At 48.4% G+C, this 8,517-nt stretch overlaps 1 long non-coding RNA gene across 1 annotated transcript in view; it reads left to right on the top strand.

The window, feature by feature from the left end:
* Window positions 1-8,316, top strand: part of LOC141425782 (uncharacterized) — an 18,594-nt gene extending 10,278 nt beyond the window's left edge. The window contains exon 3 of the long non-coding RNA XR_012450871.1: window positions 5,988-8,316. This is a non-coding gene — a long non-coding RNA (uncharacterized lncRNA). The remainder of the gene's footprint in view (window positions 1-5,987) is intronic.
* Window positions 8,317-8,517: the final 201 nt, after the last annotated feature.

An 8,517-nucleotide genomic window follows, 5' to 3' on the forward strand; every position in this document is an offset into this window, starting at 1 on the left:
GCCTATTTTGGAAATGGGGTCTCTAGAACTGTTTGCTGGGGCTGGCTTTGAACTGTGATCCTCTGATATCATTCTCCCTATTAGCTAGGATTACAGGCGTGAGATACCTTTGTCTGCCCTTAAGCCTTTTTATAAAGGCACTAACCCCATCCAAGACGTTGGAGCCTTTGTGACTTAATCACTTCTGAAAGGTCCCACCTCTTACTACTGTCATTGGGGATTAGGTTCCAGCAGACAGAGTTTAAGGGGGATGCCAACATTCCACCGTAGCCCTACTAATGTGCCCAAACGCCACAAGCACGCCCTGTAGACTGTTACTTTAAAAGGAAAACAGTATTTGGGATGGGGCAGAAAGAAAGTGCACCGCCTTCTCCCCAGGGGAGGAACTTGCAGGGACAAGCATCATCCAGATTGGCTAATGTGAAAAATGCTTTGAAATGGGCAAAAGGGTGAAAATGACCCCATATTATTCAAGAAGTCAGGTCAAAGTTATGTGAGTAAGAGGAATACAAATATCTTCAGTAGATGATTTACGGCAGAAGTGGAGTGGGGTGAAGTGGCAAGAGGGTCCTTCACAAGGAAGTTAAACCCTCAAGTTGAAGTGTGTTTGATTTCAAGAGATGTTAGGGAGGGCTGGGGATGCAGTTCAGTGGTAGAGTGCCTGCCAGCGTGTGTGAGGACCTGGGTCTGAGCTCTAGCACTGTAACAGGAGAACGAAGGACAAGGAAGAGGAGGAGGCTGGGCACAGGTGGATTATAGGTGAGTAACCTATAATCCTAGTTACTCAGGCAGCAGAGATCAGGAGGATCGAGTTTCGAAGCCAGCCCGGAAAATACCTCACGAGACCCTATCTCAAAACACTCAACACAAAACAGGGCTGGCTGAATGACTCAGGTGGTAGCACCTGCCTAGCAAGTGTGAGGTCCTGAGTTCAAATTCCAGTACTGCAAAAATAAATACACTACATCTTTCTAGAAGTGGGAATCTGGTAGAAGATGGATCCCATTTCTCCAGTTCTTCCTTTAGGGTAGTTTTCTGTACATGGAAAAGAACAGAGTTGATAATTCTACTTAAGAACTTACTTACGAAAATATCATTTCCCTAAATTAAAATAGCAGTTGCTTTTTTTTTTTTTTTTTTGGTGGCGGTACTGGAGTTTGAACTCAGGGCTTCACACTTGCAAAGCATGTGCTCTACCACTTGAACCACATCTCCAGGCCACTTGCTCTGGTTATTTTGGAGATGGAATCTCATGAACTATTTGCCCAGACTGGCCTCGAACCACAATCTTCCTGACCTCTGCCTCTTGAGTAGCTAGGGTTTCAAGAGTGAGCCACTAGCTCCCAGCTGAAATGACAGTTTCTTGATTGAAAAATTATACTTTACCTGGCTACCTTCCTAGGAACAAGTAGATATTTTTGGTACAGCCAAATTTATTTTACCATTGCCCCTAAGTTTTAAAATATTTGCATTATAATAGTTTATAGTGTTCCACAGTAAAATAATATCTGTCATTTTCTACTGTAACGTGGAGACAGACTCTTGAAAACAAAACAGTCTTTCAGAATCCATCCAAGCTGTCAGCATCATCCACACAGTAAGAACAGCCACACAGAGCCAAAAATATAATTGTCAACCCCTGGAGCCTACTAATAGCACGTACATATCAGCCATATATATGGAGACTGCAGGGCAGTGCTCCAGAGAGGCAGCCGGCGCACCTGTAGGGGAAAAGTCACAGTGGAGAATTAGCCAGCCCTGCCCAGTCCATTTGTTTATTGAGAGATTGTGGCGTCTCGTGGAGGAGCCTGCAGCCTAGGTCATGGGCCACACTGAGAGCAAGCTGGGCCGTGTCCTGCCTTGTCCCACTCTTGACATCTGTCTAAAGTATAGAGGTCTAGGGCTGGAGGGGTGGCTCAAGTGATAGAGAGCCTGCCTAGCAAGAGTGAGACCCTGAATTCAAAGTGCAGTACCACCAAAGAAGTAAAGTATAGGGAAAGTCTCAGTTCAAGTCGGCACAGATATGGAGACTAATCTGCAATCAAGTGAAAACCGCCACCTTGCGAAGTACCGATTCTCAAGTGCGGCCCCATGAGCTGCATGTCTTGCACCAGTGCCACAAAGCGGCTGGGCTACGTCAAGACTTTCATGGTGGCCTGCAGGCAGCTTCAGCACACCTGACGTTGAGCTGACGATGAACTGCTCAACACCGTCCTCCAGCGGGAGATCTTCCTCTGGCAGTCGTTGGTGGCACTGTCTTTACAGTTCCAGGAATGAAGTCAACATGAAACCAATAGCAAAGACCCCAAGGACAGCACTGACCTTTCTTGCTCAGGACCCAGGGACCAAGGTTTTATACCTGTGTGGGCTGCTATAGTGGCCTCGGCCAAGGACAGCAGGAAGTAGTTGTTGGATATCTGTAGTGCTCAGTGTGCCCGCTGCCTGCCACTGACAGTGTGACAATGGCCAGCTCCAGCACCACATACAGTGTGTCCTGTGCCTTCTGCAGCATGTCCATTAGCAGGGCCCAGCATTGCTTATCCCAGCCTCAGGCAACCACATCTGGTGATTAGGTGAAATTTAAATGAAGCAACATTTTTTTTTTTTTTTGGTGGGACTGGGGTTTGAACTCAGGGCTTCATGCCTGCAAAGCAGGCGCTCTACCACTTGAACCACACCTCCAGTACATTTTGTTCTGGTTATTTTGGAGATCGGAGTCTCTCAAATTATTTGCCAGGGCTGGCCTCGAACCACGATCGTCTTGATCTCAATCCTCCCAAGTAGCTAGAATTACAGGCGTGAGACACCGGCACCCAGCAAATGAAGCCACACTTTGATAGGCTCAAAGCAAGGTATTGCCATGTATAAAGTGGTAACAGCAGGTCTGGCTCACGCCTATAATCCTAGCAATTTAGGTGGCAGAGATCAGGAGGGTCGAGGTTGAAAGCCAGCCCATGCAAATAGTTCTCGCGACCCTATCTCGAAAATACCAATCCCAAAAAAATGGGGCTGGTGGAGTGGCTCAAGATGTAGGCCCTAAATTCAAGCCCCAGGACTGAAAAAAGAAAAAAGTATAGAGGATTATGTTCAGAAATTTTAACTGGCCGGGCATCAGTAGCTCACACCTATAATCCTAGCTACTCAGGAGGCAGAGATCAGGAGGATGGAGGCTCAAAGCCAGCCGGAGCAAATAGTTCACAAGACCCTATCTCAAAAGAAACCCTTCACAAGAAAGGGCTGTGGAGTGGCTCAGTGTGTAGGCCCTGAGTTCAAATCCTACCGCAAAAAACAAAACAAAACTCTTTATCTGGATCTCTGCACATGGATTGTAAATTCTGTCATTTAGTGACTTAGATCCCACCAGGCAAAACTTTCATTCTTGTTCATATAATTTCAAACAGCCAAGCTTCTGATAGCCTATGATTTTAGAAAATAAGACTGCTCCGTTAGTAAAAAAGAAGTAGTGACTCAAAGCAGGGGTCATTATGTTACTAATCAGCCAGCTGGAGTCCTTCTGCTCTACCTGAATAGAATTGTGGGTAGGCGAGGAGGAACCCGCCACTAATTCCCCCACCCCTGGCAGGTTCTGTAATCCTCACCCAGCAGCAGGTGGTGCCCTCTAGTGTCACAGCTCTTGTTTGCTCCCTGGGTGTCAGTATCCTTTAGCCCAAAACAAGAGTTATGACTCTCACCCCTGCCATGTCAGGACCTGCAGAACTTGGACAGCAGTGGCAAGTTGTTACAGCTCTCTTCCTGTGACCACCGTCAGTAGTCTCTCTTCTTTCTGGTTCCCTGTAGCTTTTATCTTAGCTGTTGTCACTGCTATGGCAGCTATTACCACTACACTGCTGGTGCTACTGCCATTTCTGGCTCTGCTACTGCCTTTTATCACTGTCTATGCTGTCACTACATTGGAACCCTGTTGCTACAACTGTTGCTGCAGCCACTAGATCTGCTTGGCCAGCTCCACTGTTGTTTCTGCCACTACCAGCCTGCCCTGCCATCATGGCAGCCAACGCCAGCCCCACAGCTGCTCCTGCCACTGCTGGAGCCAATGTCACAGCTGACAATGTTGACTCTGATCTTGCTACCATGGTCACTGGTGCCAGCTTTGCTGCTGGGACATCTATGGCTACTCCCACCTCTGCTGCTGCCTCTGCCACCACTTCTCTTTCCTTTGTGTTACCAGCTTAGCCACTCTACTAATGATGAAAATCTAAACATTGGCAAGTCTTCCTTGGGCCTAATGTTACAACACCTGGGGGGAATGTAGGGGCACACAGGAAGGTGCCTCCTGTCTCACTCACAAAGTGAGGCAAACAGTCTCCCTATATAGCCGGAAAGGGGGTGTGACATGGGTGCCAGCACCAATCATGGAAGTCCCTATGCAAATGAAGGAGTATTTGCACCAATCACAGGTCTTCTGTGGGGCCAAAAGGGGAAGTGTTCCCCTCTGGCCTGGGTGGAGGTGGCTGCTGGGTCATCTAGAACTTGCCGAGGCTTGTGATGGTAAAAAGTTCAGTGGAAGATGTTTGCTGGCACAATGCCTTCAGGAGCCAGAGCTGTGCTTTGGCAGCAAGCAGCTGTGGTTGTCCTGTAGCTTCCTCAAGGTGTCTGTGTTGTGTCCAAGGCAGATGGTGCTGGCATGAGGGCAGTCCAACTGGCTACCTGCCAGAAAGCAATCAGACTGCAGGGGAGGACCTAACAGCTGTCAATTAGGGAGTCAAATTGTCCCAGCCCTCGACATCTTAGCTTATTTAAAGGAAAACTAAACATTAATGAGGGCGCTTACAATAACAAGTTATCATTAACTTCAGCAGTGTTTTAACAGTACTCTAATAATGCTTGACTCCTGCCCCAGTGTCCCAGGGAGAGGCAAGTCCTACCATCTGTTTCAGTTATGACATTTATAGCTACAGCATGTCCTTGAGAAAAATATTTCCTGTTAACTTTACAGCTGGCGTTCTCTCTGTTATTCCAGCCAAATGAACAACATGGGAGATTTTTACAGTCCAAACTAAGTTTTAGGTTTCTAGGGACAAACAACGGAGGAGGAATCTGCAAAAACTGTTAAGAGCAGTGAGTAGGCAGAAAGAAACTAAAGTGTGAGCCTCACAAAGCAAGGAGGGTGACTGCTAGTGTTAAAGATGAAACAGGTCTAGTTCACTGAACTGTCCCACATTGTAGCTCTATCCACAGGTGGTCATTTAAATTAAAGTTAATTTCAAAGTACATTCAATTATTTATTTATTTATTTATTGCAGGTGGGGATCAAACCCTGTACTTGCTAGTCAAGTGCTCTATCACTTAACTGCAGTCCTAGTTCTTGGCCTTTTTTTGTTTGTTTGTTTGGTGGGACCTAGGTTTGAACTCAGGGCCTCAGGCTTGCAAAGCAGGCACTCTACCACTTGAGCCACATCTCCAGTCCTTTTTGCTTTAGTTATTTTGGAGATAGGGGTCTCAAGACCTGTTTGCCCCTGCTGGCCTTGAACTATGATCCTCCCAATCTCAGCCTCCCTAGGATTACAGGTGTGAGCCACCAGCCCCTGGTGCCCTTAGACAAGGTCTCAGTGGTACTGGAGTTTGAACTCAGGACCTCAAGCTTGCTAAGCATACACTCTACCACTTGAGCTACTCTGCCAGCCCTGTTTTAGTGTTGGGTTTTTCGAGATAAGGTCTTGAGAACTATTTGCCTGGAGCGACTTTGAAAAGTGATTCTCCCGATCTCTACCTCCTGGGTAGCTAGGATTGCAAGCGTGAGCCACAGGTCCTAGGCTGGCCTCAAACTCTCCATCCTCCTACCTCCATGGAATTACAGGTGTGGTCCCCCACACCCAGCTAAAAAATTTTAATTCCTCCATGGCATTTAGCCATGTAACAGGTGTTCAGTAGTACAGACTATTGGCTACCATATTGGATGGTGCAGACACAAAACATTTCCATCATCAGAGAAAGTTCTATTTATTGTTTATTTATTTATTTGGCAGGACTAAGGTTTTAATTCAGGACCTCATGCTTGCTATGCAGGCACTCTACCACTTGAGCTACGCCTCCAACCCAGTAAGCTCTATTTAACAGCAGTAAAATTAAGGAGCCCCAGGCAACGGTGACCACTGTGGGTGCAGTCTCTGAGGAGTGTTGGTGCTGCAGGAGCCCTGTGGGAGGTGCAGACAACCAAGGAATGGTGTTTCTTCAAAGACGCGAGCCCGAACTGCTGTGCGCTCCTGGGCTAGCTACCGTGTAACATACGTAACTCAAACCTACCACCCCAGGCTCAGAGCCCTAGCTCTGATACCCCGCTGCTGGCACAAACCCTCCAGCGTCCCCAAACTCCATTTCCCACAATGCGGCGGGCTCTTCCATGACTCTAACTCTTGGACTTCTAGGAAACGTAGTTCTTAACAGCGTTTCACCTCTGGAGAGGTGCTAACCGCGAACTACAGTGCCCATGAAGCTGTGCTTCGACCGCTCTGTTGGGATTCGCCTCGGGTTTCGTGTTTACGGTGATGTATTGCAGAATCGGCACCTGGAGCTTAATGAAGCGATAACTGAGATGCAAGACTCCTGGTGACAAGAAGGGCTGCGGTCGTGCCTCTTGCCTCTGCTCTGATCGCAACTGCTCCTGGACACATGGAGCCGGCTGGGGCCCTAGGGAGCCGTGGTGGCATACCCACCAAAACCACCAGAGGGCGCAGGGCCGCCATTAGCCCTAGAGCGAAGAGCTGTGGGCCCCGGGGCGGCCACTGGCAGGTAGCGCACGCTCAAACTCGGGCCGCGAGGGGCCGTAAACTCCGAAGAGCGCCTGCGCGGCCCCAGCGCCTAGGGATCCACGCGCGGGGGCGCTTCAGCAAAGATGACAATCTCAGATAGTAATGCAATGGTCCGGTCGTCAGCCTGTGGGCCTTTCTCTTACGGTTTCAAAGCACAGCCCTCCTCATTGCCTCTCCTCATTCGATCCTCACACGGTCCTTTTGCACTGAGGGCAGCAGGCTGAAGAAATGCACATAGATAAAGAGTCCCAGCTCAGGATTCCAGGACTCTAGCCCAGCCTCTGCCACTGACTTGCTGTGTGTGACTTGGGTAATACTGTTTCCTTGGGAACCTAAGCTTTCTCGGTATAGATGGGATTAGCTTGTTGGGAGGATCAAATGAGATCCAGGGATGAAAATGAAATTCCCAAGCAGTCTATTAAGACAAAAGATTATTATAGTCAGGTCATTGCAGACTGAGGGACCCATTTCCTCTTCCTGAGAATTGCAAACTTGAGGGTCCCAAAAGGGGCAAGGGCTTGCCCCAAATCTCGGCAGTGTGGAAACAGAGCTAGAGCCAAGCCTTCCTACCTTTAGGCCTGGAGCCCTTCCTTGCACCCCAAGGACCAGTGTCTGTTGGTCCTTAGACACCACCTGTACTGGAAAGGTCTCGGACAGCCCCTGTTCCAATGCTTCTCCTGTCCCACCCCTGCTTGATGGAGGAGGGCCCTGCTCCATTGACATGATCACCAGAGTCCTGAAGCTGAAGAGAATCTGGAAAATCCTGCAGGAAGAATAGTACTGTTGGAGATGTACAGACCCTACCTACTTCTCAGGACAGTGGCCTAGATGTGACAGATGAGGGGACCAACTTTGAATGGAAAGGAGTGTGTGGGTGTGGGTGGGTGACATTGGACTCTTTCTGAGCCTGGGAGTTACTAGTGCTCAGGTGACTCCAGTTGGGGCCGGTGCGGCAGGAGGTAATAGTAGAGCTGGTCTGGGAGATAAGGAGAGGAAGTGATGCACATTGAGCTGAGGCACGAGGAGCCATTGGGGCAGGTGGGGGAGCGAGGTGTGCCATGGTCTCACCATGCCATCTGTAGTGGTCTTGCAGCTTCCCCTAGGGAGGTGAACTTTTCTGTCTTTGTAATGGTGGATCTGGGCTGTACATAGCTGTTTATGGAATGTTCTCAGAGGTTCTGGGGAAGGTGAGGGTAAGGACTGGAAGACCCTGAGATTTGATTGCAGATGAGGCGTCCTCAGCAATTCAGGAAAGGTAGGCAGAAATAAACATCCAAGATCCTCCTCATTTCTAAGTATCTAATTCTCAGGCCTTCACTTATCAGTTCTGTTTTACAGCCAGGGAAACTGAGGCTAAAGAGGGAAAATGACTGCCTTAAGGACACACAGAAGTTGGGACGAGCTGGACAAGGATAGGGATCTTTCCATTACATGGTTGTGATCAAACATCATCAGGGATCACCGGTTTCCGGGTCCCCCTGCATTCTCCAATATGCAGTCTTTCTCTTCTCTTTTCTCCAACTAAATTCTCTACAAATAAAATCTTTCCGACCTCTGTTCATCAAACATTTATTGAGTGTCTAATGTATACTCTGAGAAGAGCTTCCTTAGAGTAGCAAATGGGAGGCAGCATGGCAGCCAGACCTGGTTTTCCACCAGCTCTCTGAATGACAACACAGTGACCCTGGATGAATCATTGCCCCTCTCCAAGCCTCCAATTGTCTGTAAAGTGGAGCTGGCAAGCCTT

The sequence above is a fragment of the Castor canadensis genome, chromosome 1 (assembly GCF_047511655.1).
Source record: "Castor canadensis chromosome 1, mCasCan1.hap1v2, whole genome shotgun sequence".
Taxonomy (NCBI): domain Eukaryota; kingdom Metazoa; phylum Chordata; class Mammalia; order Rodentia; family Castoridae; genus Castor; species Castor canadensis.